This window comes from Choloepus didactylus, chromosome 4, assembly GCF_015220235.1.
Source record: "Choloepus didactylus isolate mChoDid1 chromosome 4, mChoDid1.pri, whole genome shotgun sequence".
NCBI lineage: Eukaryota > Metazoa > Chordata > Mammalia > Pilosa > Megalonychidae > Choloepus > Choloepus didactylus.
This window is the reverse complement of record NC_051310.1, coordinates 98,559,810-98,577,577: the sequence shown is the minus strand read 5'-3', so window position 1 is coordinate 98,577,577 and position 17,768 is coordinate 98,559,810. Positions and strand designations below refer to the sequence as shown.

The window sequence follows — 17,768 nt, the reverse complement described above, 5'->3', positions numbered from 1 at the left end:
GGCAGACAAGCCTCACACGTCACTGGCAGCAAAAGCACCAGTTCAGGTTTCACTAGATTTTCCTGATTGTGTGTTTTAGACAAAAATAGCCAAGAACTTAGACCTAAATCACTCAGCTTTTTCTCTAGCCAAGAGAGAGGACACTAGGGGGTGGGGCAGGAATGCTGTTATAAACTACATTCATCACCCTTTCATTGCATATTTATTGGACATCTGCTATGTACCTACCACTGAGCTGAGAGCAAAGATAGAAAAAAGTCAGACAAGTCCCGCCCTCAAGGAGTTCCCAGAATAAAATAAGTGGTAATAGACATACATAGAAGCTATTAAAAACAAAATAGACAGCAATGAGTCTCTAGTAGGTATATAAGATGATATTAGGACTTCTAAAAAGGAAGAGGTATATTTATTGAACATCTAGTATGTGCTAGAAATTATGCCAGTTACTTTGCAAACCTTTTCTCATTTAAACCTTGTAACAAGTATTTTTAACTATTTCTCGGAGAAGGAATCCAAGGCCCAGCAATTGACAGACCACACAGCTAGGAAGTAGTAGAGCCAGGATTAAAACCCAAGACTGTCTGACTCCAAAATACATAGATAAAATGCTACTTATAAATGTTTCTTAAACTCACATATAGACATGAAAGAATAAATACAAACCTGTCTTAGCTGTGTTCATCATACCGAACAAATCGGTTTCAATCTCATGGGTGACTAGACCATTGAGCCTCCAGCTGTTAGCTGTCTAGGCAGGCTGATCACCCAGGAACATATGTGGCTTCCGTCAACAGACCTTCTCAGGGCGCCATCTCGTGTTCTCAAGTGGCACTGCAGGAGCCTTCAGAGCCCCTTCATCCATCCCTGTCTGTGTTTAAGGTTGGACTAGAAACTGCTGTAGTCACCATTACCAAAGAGGCATCCCAGATTAAGAAAACCAGAGGCCTCCAGCAAGTGGCAATAGTAACTCCTTCTGTGGAAACACCTATAAAGTAGGGTGGCTGTGTCTGTAAGGCTTGCAGCAAACATCCTTCAGATTTTAAGGAGCACCTTGTCTGTGATAGCCCTTTGCTAGGCACTGAGGATTTGGAAAGGGAGACATGGCCACTGAGTTGCTCACAGTCTGTTAAGGAAGACAGCCAATTGCACTGACAATTACAATCCCATGTGCCAAGTGCTCTGATAGAGGGAACACAGGGTGAGTTGGAAAGCCTCCTGGATGAAATTACAGTAGAGCTATAGTTTTAGTATCTGTAGGAGTGTGCCAGGGTGAGAAGGGGGAAGGGATAGATCATAGAGGCAGGAGAATGGGGTGGAAAAGAGAACAGAAGTTAGGGAGAACTGCAAGTGTTTCAGTATACCAGAGTCCAGTCAACAACCAGAGGAGGAAAGGCTAGAGGTGCTCAAAAACCCAGTCATAAAGGGTCTTTAAGCCATGCTAAGGAGAGCAGACCTTATCTTGTAGGTAATGGGCTTAAAGTAGGGGCTAGACTCAGCCAGATTTGCATTTCAGAAAGAATATTTCAGAAATAGAGAGAGTCTGGATAAGATCTGTAGGATCAGAAATTGTGGAGTCTGGTTAGGACGTTTTTGTAATTTTGTAATGCTTTTGTAACTAGTGGAGACATGCTTGGGACCCAAATTAAGGCAGAGATCATAAGGATGGAGAGGAAGAGATGGATCTGAGAGGCAATAAGGAAGCAGAACTGGTCTCAGTGACCAAATGGCATGGGAATAAGGAAGAGGAGGAGTTAAGGATGACTGTGGTAATCAGGTGGGTAAGGGCCACACTCCCTGAGGTAAGAAACACAAGAAGAATGGCCTGTTTGGTAGAGAGGATGAGATCAGCTTAGGACACATTGAGTTTGAGGCATTTACAGAACATTCACAAGAGATGGTCCAGTGGGTATGGAGTCTAAGAGAGATGTTTTAGCTGGAAATTGGGAATCAATGACCTGGGAGTCATTAAAATATCATAGTTCTGAAGTATTCAAAGAGGTTGAAATCAGCCAGGGAGAAGAGATAGCAAGGACTAGGAAAGAGCACAAGGAAGTACCCTGGGGGAAATCCTGATACTGTCTGTGAGCTTCTAGAAGTAGAGCTCCTGTACAAGACCAGGGAGGTAGGTCAAAGAGATGGGAATAAAAACCAGGCACGTTTGGAATGCGTATTCTCAAGGGTACCTGAGAGTCTCCAAAAGTACCCAGATACAGAGCATTTTGGAAATCAATTTCCAGATCCTCAACTTCATGTGTACTTTCCTAAACCTGAACTGCCCACAAACGAGTCACTATTTGAAGGATTGTGCTGGTGGTTTTCCTTTCCCACCTCCCATTCCACAACCCCTAATCTCCCACCATAGTGCACTTCCCCCAGGCATGCCAAACAAAGGAACAATTCAAACTTATTTTCATTAGGCACTAGGATTCTACAGAGGTGCCTCAGAGACTCCCATGGGCACCTCTGGGTGGGGATTAAAGGAATGCGACTCTATGTTTCCACATCTCTGTTAGAGCAACTCCACTTTAACATCTTATACAGTGGGTTCTGCATAAGATTTCATTTGAATAAAAAGGTTCTGTTGCTTTAAAAAAAAAAAAAAAAGCCTATTATAGGACTTAGTGACCTTTAGGGCATCTCCAGTTCTGTTGCTTTATGTTTTTCTTGAAAAGTTTAATTCATTCAGTTCACCAAACCTTCACTGAGCACATACTATGAAATGATAGCCTCTGTAAACATAGAGAAAGCCACAGCATGGCCCTCGTCTCAAGGGGCTTAATATCTGGGAAGGAAGACAGGTATGGAAGGGATAATTATATGGATATTAGATAGGGAAGGATTTCAGAGAGGAGGTGATATTTAAACAGGACTTTGAAGAATATATATAGGAGTTGGATCTCCACTTTCGTGTGATGGTGGCAATTTAGACCAGCTGCCCTGCTGAAGACAGTAAGAACATGTGCTTGGTGGTCCCAGCTATAAGAGGAGAAGGAAATCCAGAGAGGTGAGCCTAGCATTTGGGGCTTATTTTCCCAGGAGTACATTTACTGATTCTCAGAGGGACAACTGAGATGTGTACACATATCATGATGTACACACATCATGATGAAGTTAGGTTTACTCCAGGAATTCAAAGTTGGTTTAATATTTTTACATTACTCAGTATAATTTTCCACATTAGCATAATAAAAAGAAATTATAGAAGCCTGTCAATAAGTGCGGAAAAATGTTTGATAAAATGAAATTTCCATTCTGGATGAAAACTTAAACTAAATAACGGAAGAGAACTTCCTTGACCTAAGAATGCAAATTTCCAAAAATCCTACAGCATATATCATGCTTGATGAAATGTTGAAAGCTTTCCCTTTGAAGATGAGAATGCCTGCCATCACCACATCTACTTAACACTGTACCAGAAGTCTGTGCTGGCTATTGTCTATTTGGCACACACCCCCATCTCCATCTTCTACCTTTCTCTGCCCTGCTTTGGACCCCAGAAGCTGACCCTGGTGACTGGCTTACAGTTGGATTCAATCAATGGAGATCAGAGGGCAGGAGAGATAGTCTGGGGTGTTGCTTCCCTTCCTCAGATCTGCTTCTCAGGTAGTAGCTTCGATCCTCCCATACCACCACTCCCAAAGGGTAACCCCTTCTCCATAGTCTCAGTTCTCACTGGTTCCCATTAACCCTAAAGGTGGTAACAGCTTCCTGCTGTTGGCTAGTCTCTGGCTGCTTCACTAGCATTAATTGTTCCCTCAATCCTGTTGATACCTCTGTAAGCTGTCCCTTCAGTAAAATCTCTTATTTTGAACCACCTGGCAAAAATTTCTTTCCTTTAAAAGAACTTACTGATGTAAAGCTTCGCTAGGGAAATGTGAATTCAACCACAATATGAAGCCATTATACACCCAGTAAAATTGCTAAAATTTAAGTCTGACAATACCAAGTGTAGATTTAGATGTGGAGCAACTGGAACTCTCTTACATTGCTTTTTGGAGTGTAAATTGGTACAAGCACTTTGAAAAAAGGTTGGGTGATATTTATACACAGTCAACAACATGACTTTACAATCCCATTCCTAGTTATATGCACAAGAGAAATCTGTGCTATACCCATCAAAAGACATGTATAAGAATTTTCATAGCAACTTATTCATAATAGCCCTAAACTGAAACAACCCTAATGAGAACCCAAGGGAGAAAAGATAAACAAATAGAAGTTAAAATAGTGGTTGTCTTAAGGATGGAGTTGGAATTAACTGGAAAGGCCACTGGGAAACCTTCTGGTTTGCTGTAAATATCTATTTTGATCTGGGTGGTGGTTAAAGAAGCAAATACATATGTAAAACTTCATTGGGCTGGAGAATCTAAGATGGCGGCTAGGTGAGACAGGGCAAAAAAACACCTCCGTGAAAAATTCTAGATAAAAGCCAGAAAGTGACCCAGAACACCAGTTCCAGCGATGCACCAGCCAGACAAGTTCTGCTAAATCCACAGGGACCGTGCATTTGGTGAAACTGGGAGTCTGCATTCTGAAACGAGTGAGTGAACCGGCTGAAAGTCTGGCAGCCGTGCTGCGGTGTGGGGAAACAATGGATTGGTGTTTGGAGACAGACTAGTTCTTTTTAAAAAAAAAAATGACAAAAAAAATCTGGGAGCGGCTACAGTTAGGACAGTGAGAACCACACAGTGAAGCACGGCAGGAGCGGGTTTTGCCAACCTCTCAGTGTCTGGCATGGAGGATAGCCTGCTGCTGATTGTCTCAGGGCCAGTGGGGCAGAGGGGAGCCAAAAGGAGAAAGAAACCAAGCCCCTTGCAGCCATCTCCTCGACGGGCTGGGAATGCTCCTGTACAGGGCTGGAGCTATAGCCCAGAGCCGTGCCAAGAAACCCAGTGTGATGGGGAGTGTTTCCCACAGCACCGCGCACATGCCACAATATCAGCTGTGGACAGTGGCCTTTAGTGCACCCACAGCTAATTGTCCCAGAGCTGGGAAGGTGGAGCTATGCAAAAAGGGGGAAATTAACACACCCCATTCAACCGTCTTTACAGCAGGCTGGGAATGCCCCTGCATGGCCCAACAGCCCAGGGCTTCTCTGGAGGGCCGGCGCACACTTGTGACATGGCACAGCATTCCCTCAGCAGAAGTCCTGGAAGACCACGGCTGGGAAGGGGAACCCGCTCAGAAACCCAGGGACCCTACACCAATACCAAAGACTTGTGGGTCAGTAGCAGAGACAATCTGTGGCAAGACTAAAATGAAGGCTTAGACTCTTGCAACAGCCTTAAATCTCCAGGAACACCTGGGAGGTTTGATTATTAAAGCTGCCCTGCCTCCCTAACCACCCAGACACACGCCCCACATTCAGGGCGGACAGCACCAAAAACACACCCAAACTTAGTGCACCAATTGAACCCCACAAGAATCAGATCCCCACACACCACAAAGACAAAGTTGGGGAGAACTGACTTTAGGGGAATAGGTGACTCGCGGACACCATCTGCTGGCTAGTTAGAGAAAGTGTACGCCACCACTGAGAAATTAGAGATCGGTATTTTTTATATCCAGAAAGAACCCTATCAAGTAAAGCAAATGCCAAGAGGCCAAAAACAACAGAAAATCTTAATGCATATGATAAAACCAGACGATATGGAGACCCCAAACCCAAACACCCAAATCAAAAGATCAGAAGACACACAGTACTTGACACAATTAATCAAAGAACTAAAGTCAAACAATCAGAGCATGGCACACGATATAAAGGACATGAAGAAGAGCATGGCACAGGATATAAAGGACATAAAAAAGACCCTAGAAGAGCATAAAGAAGAAATTGCAAGAGTAAATTAAAAAATAGAAGATCTTATGGAAATAAAAGAAACTGTGGGCCAAATTAAAAAGACTCTGGATACTCATAATACAAGATTAGAGGAAGCTGAACAACGACTCAGCATCCTTGATGACCACAGAACAAAAAATGAAAGAACAAAAGAAAGAATGGGGAAAAAATTGAAAAAATCTAAATGGACCTCAGGGATATGATAGATAAAATAAAGCGTCCAAATTTAAGACTCATTGGTGTCCCAGAAAGGGAAGAGAAGGATAAAGGTCTAGAAAGAGTATTCAAAGAAATTGTTGGGGAAAACTTCCCAAACCTTCTACACAATGTAAATACACAAAGCATAAATGCCCAGTGAACTCCAAATAGAATAAATCCAAATAAACCCACTCCAAGACATATTCTGATCAGACTCTCAAATACTGAAGAGAAGGAGCAAGTTCTGAAAGCAGCAAGAGAAAAGCAATTCACCACATACAAAGGAAACAACCTAAGATTAAGTTGTGACTACTCAGCGGCCACCATGGAGGCGAGAAGGCAGTGGCATGACATATTTAAAATTCTGAGAGAAAAATTTCCAACCAAGAATACTTTATCCAGCAAAACTCTCCTTCAAATTTGAGGGAGAGCTTAAATTTTTCACAGATAAACAAATGCTCAGAGATTTTGCTAATAAAAGACCTGCCCTACTTCAGATACTAAAGGGAGCCCTACTGACAGAGAAACGAAGAAAGGAGAGAGAGATATAGAGAAATTTAAGAGACATATATAGAACATTAAATCCCAAATCACCAGGACACACATTCTTCTCTAGTGATCATGGATCTTTCTCTAGAATAGACCATATGCTGGGACATAAAACAAGCCTCAATAAATTAAAAAAAAAATTGACTATATTCAAAGCACATTCTCTGATCACAGTGGAATACAAATAGAAGTCAATAACCATCAGAGACTTAGAAAATTCACAAACAACCGGAGGGTAAAAATGAGAAGGAGATGAAAACATTCCCGGATAATCAAAAGCTAAGGGACTTCATCACCAGTAGATCAGTCCTATAAGAAATGCTAAAGGGAATTGAGCAGGCTGAAAGGAAGCGACACTAAACAATTGACTGAAACCACATGAAGAAATAAAGATTTCCAGTAAAGATCACATGATAAATATAAATACCAATACTACTGTATTTTTGATTTGTAACTCCACTGTTTACTTCCTACAGGATCTAAAATACATAAATTGTAATGATAAATCAGTGGTTTTGGACTCAATGTAAAATATGTAATTTTTGACAAGAACTACATAAAGGTGGGGGAATGGAGGAGTATAGGAACATAGTCTATGTGTCCTATGGAAGTTAAGTTGGTATCAAAGAAAAACAAGATTGTTATAGATTTAAGATGTTAAATTTAAGCCCCACGGTAAACACAAAGAAAGTATCAGAGAATATGACCATAGAGATGAAAAGTAGAATATGGGTTATAAGAAGTGGGGAAAGGGACAATGGGGAGTTAAGAAATGAGTGTAGGGTTTCTGTTTGGGGTGAAGGGAAGTTTCTAGTAATGGATGGTGGGAAGGTGATAGCATTGCAATATTCTAAATGTGATTAATCCCATTAATGGAATGCTAAGGAGGGGTTGGAATGGGAAGATTTAGGCTGTATATATGTTTCCACAATTGAAAAAAAAAGACAGTCTAAATAGATAATGACAATTAAATGTCAAGGATGATCCTGGATGGGATCTGAGGATGGAAGAGAGGAGGCTCAAAGGGACACAGTTGGGACATAAGAAAAAAAAAGAAAAAGGAAATATAGAATCTAAGCTTTGTATCAAGGTTGAATTTCTTGAACTTCTTAGCTGTGCTTAATGGGATTGCATAAAAGAATGTTCTTGTTCATGGGAAATGTATATGTGAATTATATTGTTTGTTCAAGGATGTGTGCAGCTAGCTCTCACATGTTCAAAAGACAGAGCGATAGATGATGGATGATAGGGAGGGAGGGAGGGAAATAAAGAAATGGTGGCATGACAGGATGTTAAAGTGGGTGGATTGGGGTATCGGGGGAGGGGGGTCGGGGTATGCTGGAGTTCTGTATATGGGTTTGTATTGTTTTTGCAACTGTTCCTGTGAGTTTGAATTTATTTCAAAATAAAATTTAAAAAAATTCATTGGGCTGTAGACTTAAAAGTAATGCACTTTATGTACTTTGTGGCATATTACAGCTCAATTAAAGAGTATTTTTTAAAACTTCTACTAGATGATATAAAGGAATATCTTCATTACCTTAGGGCCATGCAAAGATTTCTTAAATGGGACACAAAAGTACCAACTATAAGGAGAAGACTAATACATTTGGCCACAATACAATTAAGAACTTCTCTTTATCAAAGGGTGGCATTAAAAGAGTGGAAAGCCTCTGATTGGTGGAGATATTAGCAATACATAAACAAAGGGCATCATATTCACATTATATAAAGAACTGATTTGTGTGTGTGTGTGTGTGTGTGTGTGTGTGTGAATACAGAATAAGAAAATAAAAAGATCACACAGGAGAAAAATGAACAAAAGACTTAAGCACTTTACAGTAAAGTATGCCAGATGGTCAATAAATACATGTAAAAGAGTTCAACCTCACTAGTCATAAGAGAAATACAAATTAAAACCACAATGAGATATCTCTTATGCCCACCAAAATGGCTAAAATTTGAAAGACCGACACTACCAAGAGTTGTTAAGGATAAGGAGCAGCTGCAGCTCTCATATAACTTCTTTGGGATTGTAAATTAGTATAATCACTGGTTTGCTATATTTCTTAAAGTTGAAATATGCATGCCCTAAGATCCAGAAATTCTGCTCATAGTTTTGTACCCAGCAGAAGTGTATGCATAGATAGAGCAGGAGATATTCAAAAGAACATTCATAACATCATTATTCATAATCACCAAAAATGATAAATAATCCAAATGTCCATCAGTGTCAGAATGGATAAATAATTTGTGGCACATTTGCACAATGAAAACCTTCACGACATTGTAAGTCATGAAGCTAATTACAGCTACATACAACAACCTAGATAAATCTTGAAGTATAAAGTTGAACAGAAGATGCTAGAAACAAGAATACATACTGTATGATTCCATTTATATACAGTTGAAAAAACAGGCAAACTAAACTGAAGACTTTAGAACTGCATTCCTATATGGTAAAAAAGAAAAAGCAGGGAAGTGATTTCCATAAAAGTCAGAATGATGGAGGGAGAGGAATGTAATTAGAGGAGACCCTTAGGGGAGCAGAGGAGGTTGGGAGAGGGTGGAAGTGTGGGAGGGTTGGTGCGGGGTGCTGGGAATGCTCTATTTCTTGATCTGAGTGTTGGTTACTTATGTGTTTGCTTTATAATAATACATGGAGCTGTCAATTTATGTTTTATACACTTTTCTGAGTGTTACATTTCAAATATTTTTTTAAAAGAGGCTTAACATTATTGGGGAAAAAAATAATATATAGGACTTCACCAGACAGAGAAGGGAAGGAGGGGCTTTACAGAGAGTGGGAACAGCATGTGAGAGACATGGCGTCCAAAGAGCTAGTGGCACGGTGGAAGCATAGAGGGTTGTCTGATAGTTTCAAAACAAAGAAAAAAGCAGTGGGAGATGAAGCCAGAAAGACAACTTGGGGCCAGATTATTAAGAACTCTGAGTAGAACCACCACCTATGATTGTGCAAGTTGTGTCCTACATTTCAGTGAAGAGGGCAAAGGTGTCCATCCTGGCATGTACAGCTTCTGAAGGAAAAGAAGTCCTTTTCTATCTTGCACAAAGCTCCATCTCCTAGAGGAGGGGAGTCTCTCCTTTTATTTTATTTTTTTCCTGCAATAATTAAGGCTTTTTCAAAAAATATCGTAAGGATGCAGGACTTTGTTCCAGAGGCACTGCTAAATGCTAATGGGCACAAAGCAATCTCCCAACATCAGACTTCTCAAGTCTGTATGATGCTTCCTTCCCTACCACAATTAGAGGACTCTGGATGAGAAGCCATTATCTTATCTTTGGCTTCTTTGCTATCCTCTACAGCAACCCAGAGAGTACTCTGTGCCTGGTAAGAATTCCTTAAACATCGCTGATTGACTGGCTCTGTGCCTTCATTTATCACTATTACTGAGGCTGGGCCAAGGCTGGCAAAAGGATTCAGCAATTGTAGTAATTAGTTGGATGAAGTGATCTCACAGGTCAGGTTAGTCCCAGCTATTTTGAGGATTATAGTGTCAAAGGGGGCAGTAAAGGAGTTTTACACTGGGTGTCAAAGGCCTGATACAATCCAGATGGATTTTCTCAAGCCCTCCTCCCACCCCTACACCCTTCCACCTCAATTCCTCACCACAGAGTTTTTGGATTGGCTGCATATCTTGGAAAACCTCTTCTCACCTTCATTAGGTGAGAAGAAGAACTAACTATAAACAAACATTCTTCAGATAAGCTGGAGGGTGAGCTAGTGCACACTAGTGAGTAGGAAGTCATATTATGTTGACCATCCATCCTGGAACACATCAGCATCTGCTAAGTTTTTGGCTCCCTGCTGCCTTCCTCTCTCCATAGCTGTAGTTCTCTGACTCCCATCTGCAAGCTCTTCCCTGCCGCAGCTCAATGAAACATGAGACAGGGGGCCCAGGGGCATTAAGGGACCTCAGCTCCAAGGCATTCTGGCTACTGATTCTATTTCTCAGAGTATCTGTGTTATAGGGACCTGAATCTCTTTTTCTGGGTCCCTGTACTGATAGTCTGCCTGATCCCCAGCCCTCCCAGAACCAGTGGGCCCTGCCTGTGTCTCCAGATAGTGCTAGCTCCTGCCTTCCGGTTCCTGTGCTCCTTTCACTGGCAAGAACTCCTGCCATTTCTTGCAGGCTCCCCTGGGCAAAAGACAATACCCAGGGTCTGTCTTTGCTTTTAGTCTTTATCCTGGTTGAATAAAAGCAAAAATGAGGTTTACACTATAGCAGAATAACAGAATCCTGATGTGTTTCACCAGCTGCAGAGCTGATATCATGTTCTATCATGTTTTATGTCAAATCACATTTTTTACCAATAAATACATAAGTTCCCTGCTCTGGAAAATCAGGATATTGATATGACAGTAAATTAAGTTGAATTGTTGGGATATAGGCATGTAATTGTGCATAGAGAGATATGTGTTCCCCCTCACCATCCATGCTATACCACTATTCCCAGATGCCAACCATTCACCTGTATGTTGGTTATGGCCATGTGTCAGCTTGGCAAGATGATGGTGTCCAATTGTTTGATCAAGCAAGCACTGGCCTGATTGTTACTGAGAGGATATTTCCTGGATTTAAATCATCAGTAAGTTGGTTGCATTTATGACTGATCACATTTACAATCATCTGAGGAGATTGCCTTCAACAATGAGAGAAGTCTCAGCCAATTGGTTGAAGGCTTTAAAAGGAGAAGTGATGATTTCAGCAGTCAGAAGAGAGAATTTCCATCTCTATTTTAGCCAGCCAGCTTCTCCTGGGGAATTCATTGAAAACCTTCATTGAAGCTTTCAGCTTGAGGCCTGCACTACAGAATTTGGACTTGTCCATTCCCACAGTCATGTAAGCCAATTCTGATTTTAAAAAAATCTCATAATATTTACATAATATATTTTCTGTCAGTTCTGTTTCCCTAGAGAACCCTGACTAATACAACCCGGAGCCATCTTCACCACTTGGCAACATCCTCTCTGGTTTCCACAGCCAGGTGCCCAATGAACACATCTAGTTGCAAGTTCTTAACCCTTTCTACCTGCTCCATCTATTTGGAGTTAACTACTCCGTACACTATCGTGTGACAAGAATAATTGAGGTGATTATAACCATAGTTCAAAGGCTGGGGCTTCCTAATTTAATGCACTAATATATTTTGCGATGCATTTAGAAGAATGAGTCGTATGTGGTTCAAAATGAAACTCAGTCATGTATAATTACCATGTAATGAAAAGAATATAATTGAAGCTAGTAAATAAAAAATATTTCACATTGAAAGCTACAGGTCTTCCATTGAGGATAAATCCACATGAAATACATGAGTTATTGAGGCCTAATTGTCTCACTTAAACCTTACCAAAGATGGGTTCAATTAAAAGTCCATCATTTATCCCTTGAAATACTGGCCTCAATTTCTAGGTCAGTTGTTCCTGATGAGCACTCGTACCTCATCAGCGTGATGCATGGAATCTCCTTAGTTGCATTCCTTCTGTGATAGGCCTCCAGAGAGCATGATTTTCTCTTTGGTGCATGCTGCTTGCTGTCAGCATGGTTCACCCAAAACTGACAAGAACCTGTTTTATTAACACGGCTACAATCTCACCCTGTCACTATAGTCACCTTTTTCTAGTCTGTCTACTGATCAGATTCTTTCCTGCTTCTCATCTCTGGCCTTCTGTTTTGTGAATGACCCAAGCCACGGATTCCTTTAGAGTGAGTTTACTTCCATTTCTGCTTCTAGAGATTTGCTTACCAAGCCTCTGACCTTTGGCAGCTCTCCATCTGAACACACCCTTATTTGTTAATAAAGATTTACTTAAAAGAAAAAAAAAAAAAGGCCATCATAGCCTCAAACTTTTTCAAATCCTTGAATTCATTAATATTTCCAACAGCTCATCTTTCTCATTTGGAGTCCTTCAGGCTATATTACACCCAATTATCTATTGGCTATGAACCTCTTGAAGTCTTTTTGGCTTTGTGTTTTTTTTTAACCTCAGATCTTTGGTGAGAACAGTCTTTTAATGATACACAATTTTCAGTCCCCATCCTCTAGTCTTTCCTCTGTTATTGTCAACTATTTATTTGCAACTGCTTATAAATGGCTATTCTTTCTTTTCTGAAGAAGCAGCCAGGTACTAACCTGACACTCTGAAGGAAAAATGACCTCAAAATTTGCAGGCTTTTCTCATGGCTTAAAAAAAAGTAAAAGGAAAAAAAGTTTTGTCTCTTCAAGTGATATTTTAAAATATCACTTGAATATTTTAATTTATATAACTTACATTTTAACTCACTGTGTATAATTTTTTCACATCTTTGTAAAGAGTGGCCAGCAACCCAAGTTACAGAAATGGAAGCAGAGAACCTGCCCCATATCCTCTCTCTCTTCCCAGCCCTCAGATTGGGCAGTGGGATGGTGAGTTTCTGGAAGAGGTCCATCAGAACTGGGGAACAAACATGGGCCATTTGACAAAAATGGTGTAAAGGCTGGTGGTGGAGCTAGGAGAAAGAGAAGCAAACAGAGGGACGATATCCTGGACTGAGGGAGGGTGATCCTGAGCAGGAGTGGAAACCAACTTCAGAATGTGGGAAGTTAGAGGTAAAAATCCATGGGAACATTCCTACGAGCAGGTCAAGAAGCATAATCAGAAGCCTCCAGTCTTCCGAGCCTGATTTTTTATTTGTTTATTGTTTTTTGCATGAATTATGTATTTTTGTGTGCTACAAAATGTTCCTTTGAATCTGGAAGTTCCCGAAGTCCATGTTAGCTCTCCCTTAGAGGATGATTGGACAGCTCATTGATACAGAAACCTGGGTCTTCTAGTAAGGATATCAGTGATCATGATTCTTGGACACTCAAACAATACCCCTGTGGCAGGCTTTTTCCAGCCTACTTCCTGATACTTACCAGAAAGCAGCTCTACTAGTGCCAGACACAGCGAGGCACAGTAGTTAAGAGCCAGGAGCCATACTGGCTCTGCCACTTATTATCTAAATGACATTGGGCAAGTTACTAATTTCCTTGTGATTCAGTTTCCCTATCTGTAAAATAGGAATAACAAAAGCATCTATTCCCCCAGGATGGTTGTGAATATTGCAGGAGTGAAAATCCTACAACAGAGCCTGGAATATAGGGAGCAGTCAGTAAATACGAGCTACTATTATTATTGTTTCCACTTTCCTGATTCAGGGTTCTGGCCTTTGGAGCCTCCTCCCTAATTTTTCCTTCCTCCCCAGGATCCTCCAAGTTTCTACCCACAAAGTTTTACCCTGTAGATCAAAGTCCTACTCTCTCATTTTATCTTAGGATAGCTACAGAGTCCCATCAGGAAGAGCTTTATCACTATACAAAAAACTCAACCCATATCATAAACCATAAAAGAAAAAATAGGTAAATTGGACTGCATCAAAATTATAATCTCCTGCTCTTCAAAGGACACTGTTAAGAAAATGAAAATGCAAACCACAGATTGGGAGAGAAAAAAAAATTAGAATACATATGTCTGACAAAGGACTTGTATCCAGAATATATATATTAAAAAAACTCTTACAATTCAGTAACAAGAGGACAACCCCATTTTTGAAAATGGGCAAAAGATGTGAATAGATGTTTTACAATAAATATATAAGTGGCTAATAAGCACGTGAATAGTTGACATGGAAATGCAAATTAAGACCACACTGAGATACTACTACACACACTCTAGAATGGCTGGAATAAAAAACAGTGACAATACCAAGTACGGTGAGGATGAAAAACAATTGGAACTCTCATACATCGTTGATGGGAATGAAAAATGACACAATAACTTTGGGAAAGAGTTTTGCAGTTTCTTACAAAGTTAAACATAAACTTACCATGCAACCTTGCAATTCCACTGTTACATATCTTACCTAAGAGAAATAAAAATATGTCCACACAAGAAAGTATAGTCAAATGTTCACAGCAGTTCTCTTCAAAATTACCCCAAACAGGAAACAACCCAAATGACCATCAGCAGAAGGACAAATAAACAAAATAGACTACCCATACAATGGAATACTAATCAACAATAAAAAAGAATGGACCACCAATACATGTTTAAATTTTTAAAACATTATGGATAAATTTTTAAAACATTATGGATAATTTTAAAAGATGGATAAATTTTTAAAACATTATGCTAAGCAAAAGAAACCAAATACAAAAAAGCACATACTGTATGATTCTATTTGCATGAAATACTTGAACAGGCAAAACTAATCTTGTAATGGCAGAGAAAGCAAATCAGTGGTTGCCTGGGATTGGGGGATAGGAATTGACTGCAAAGGTGCACAAGGGAACTTTTTGAGGTGATTAAAATATTCTATATCTTGATTGGGCTGGAGGTTACATGGGTATTTACACTTATCAAAACTCACTGAACTGAGCTGGTCTGTGTTCATGAGTGGCAGGTGGCAGGCCCCAGCCTCAGGCCTTCTCTACTGACTGTTCCAGCACCAGGTCTTCAGTCATGAATTGGTTTGGTACCCAGCGGATGGGAGCCACGGCAGCTCTGGCACTGCCGCAGAAAACCTGCAACAATGAAAACCTCAACCAAATCGATATGTCTTTGGATGATATAATCAAATTGAATCAAAAGGAAGGAAAAAAGCAGAATTTTCCAAACTAAATGGAAGACTCCAACAAAGTGGTACCCGGCAATTCAGGGTAAGAATACGATGGGGAATCCAACAGAATTCTGGTTTTGGTAAGAATAGTCTGAGCTGTAGAGAAAGAGTAATGCCTGGAAAGACGTCCTTATGGGGTTGTCACTGGACTTGCAGCTAGGAAAGCAACTGGAATTCGAAAAGGAATTATTCCTATGACTCGACCACCTCTAAGTGAAAAGAATATAGAGCGATACTTTCCTGTGTTAAAAAGACAGGCAAACCTTCTGAGACAACATGAAGTGCAGACAAAACCAGTTGCCGTTCTACAGAGACCTAACCAGTTAAACAGAAAAAATAACATTCCAGCCAGTTTTGTCAGAAGTGGAAATAAAGCCATCAGAAAGACATGAGCCAGGCAACTTTTCTTTTCGGAAGAGGCCTGAAGGTTCAGGCCCAGTTGAACACAGTACAACTGCTAGATGATGTATAGCAAAGAGAATTTGTCAAAGGCGAACTTCCACCACAAATGGAGGAATTTTAACTGTATCCGTTGACAATCCTGGAGCAGTGCAATGACCAGTAAACTCAGAAACCACAATTAACTCGTATTGCTGTATCCTCATTCTTGGCAAAGTGAGAGCAATCTGATATTAAAAAAAAAAAGTTCCTAAAGATGTACCCCTACAGTTTGACAGAGTGTTGGAAAACAGACAAGGGATGACTTTGAATGAGCGAGCTGGGATCCTCAAGGAACAAAGAGCTCACACTGAACAACGGAGGAAGCCGCTTTGCAACTGTGGGATAGATCCCATGTCAAAGGGACTTTTGAGTGACAATGCTATTTGAAAAGTTGAATTGCTTGAAGAGTTTGTCATAGAAATTCAAGAACCTTTATTGTAAGATATTCACAAGGCTAAATAACTTTATTTTTATTGAAGTTTTTTTTAAACATGTATAAAATAATGCCCTGAAAGAATAACAGGGAATATATGCCCATCTGTTCCTAAAGTTTTCATGGTTGCCTCAGCAGAACAACCCTTTATTTGATTTATTTGGTTCCTCATGCAGCAGAAGAAAGACAAACAGAAATCATTTTTTTTATGATATTGGTATTTAGTATCTCATCTCCTTTGCCTATTGTTTTAGGCTTTGCCATGGCAAATCTTGGTCTTTGGAAATATTAGTAGGTCCCTCTGTTGCTGTTTCTTATACTTTAATAGTGCAGTTGCCTTTTCTTCAATGGAAATGTTAAAAAAAATTTTCATTAGAATTCCAGTTTGGGGTTTTAATATTTATGGGAATATCTGTAACTCAGTTCTTTTTTCAGGTATGTTAGGTTAATCCCCCAGAATGGTAAATCTTTAGTTACAAACTTTTAATAAGAAATGTGGCTCCAGACCTTAGTCTCAGTTTAAGATGTTGGTGTTCAAAGACTGTAAATGCATGTTTAAAAAGTTATCTGAGAAATAAGCTTGAGTGGCAGAGAGATTCCAAAAGGAGCCGAGAGGTCACTCTGGTGGGCACTCTTACGCACAATTTAGACAACCCTTTTTAGGTTCTAAAGAATTGGGGTAGCTGGTGGTGGATACCTGAAACTGTCAAACTACAACCCAGAACCCATGAATCTCGAAGACAATTGTATAAAAATGTAGCTTATGAGGGGTGACAATGGGATTGGGAAAGCCATAAGGACCACACTCCACTTTGTCTAGTTTATGGATGGATGAGTAGAAAAATAGGGGAAGGAAACAAACAAACAGACAAAGGTACCCAGTGTTCTTTTTTACTTTAATTGTTCTTTTTCATTTTAATTATTATTCTTGTTAGTTTTGTGTGTGTGCTAATGAAGGTGTCAGGGATTGATTTAGGTGATGAATGTACAACTATGTAATGGTACTGTGAACAATCGAATGTACGATTTGTTTTGTATGACTGCGTGGTATGTGAATATATCTCAATAAAATGATGATTAAAAAAAAAAAAAACAAAAGAAAAAAAAAAGCCTACAAACAAACAAACAAACAAACAAAAAAAAGTTATCTGATAGGGCCTTGTAGGAGAAGGTCCAATGTAAAAAAGCTCACAGTTTGTGTTTAATAAATGAAGAAAGCGTGAGAGGAAGTAGCAGGATGAGGAGCAGGTAACTGAGTAAAAAAACTTCAAAACCCAGGTCATAGGTATTCTGTTTGGATATAGTATAGTCTTGGGTCTAGTGTCCACAAAGAATTTTTCAAATGATATTTAAAGGAACTATAATTATTAAAATGGGTTGAGTCCCTTAGATATTTTGGTAATAAAATTAATAACTATAAAGTCCTAGACTTTCTTCTTATTCAAAAAGTTGATTTTATAAGCCTTTTTTTTTTTTTTCATTTTTATTGAGATTGTTCAGATACCATACAATTATCCAAAGATCCAAAGTGTACAATCACTTGCCCCTGGGCACCCTCATACAGCTGTGCATCCATCACCACACTTAATTTTTGTTCAATTTTTAGAAACTTTTCATTACTCCAGACAAGAAATAAAGTGAAAGA

The 17,768-nt window shown here is 39.7% G+C and overlaps 1 pseudogene; it reads left to right on the top strand.

Annotated features, from left to right (window-relative positions):
- The first annotated feature begins 14,829 nt into the window (after positions 1 to 14,829).
- On the top strand, positions 14,830 to 16,174 carry LOC119531697 (annotated as a pseudogene).
- The last annotated feature ends 1,594 nt before the right edge of the window (positions 16,175 to 17,768 follow it).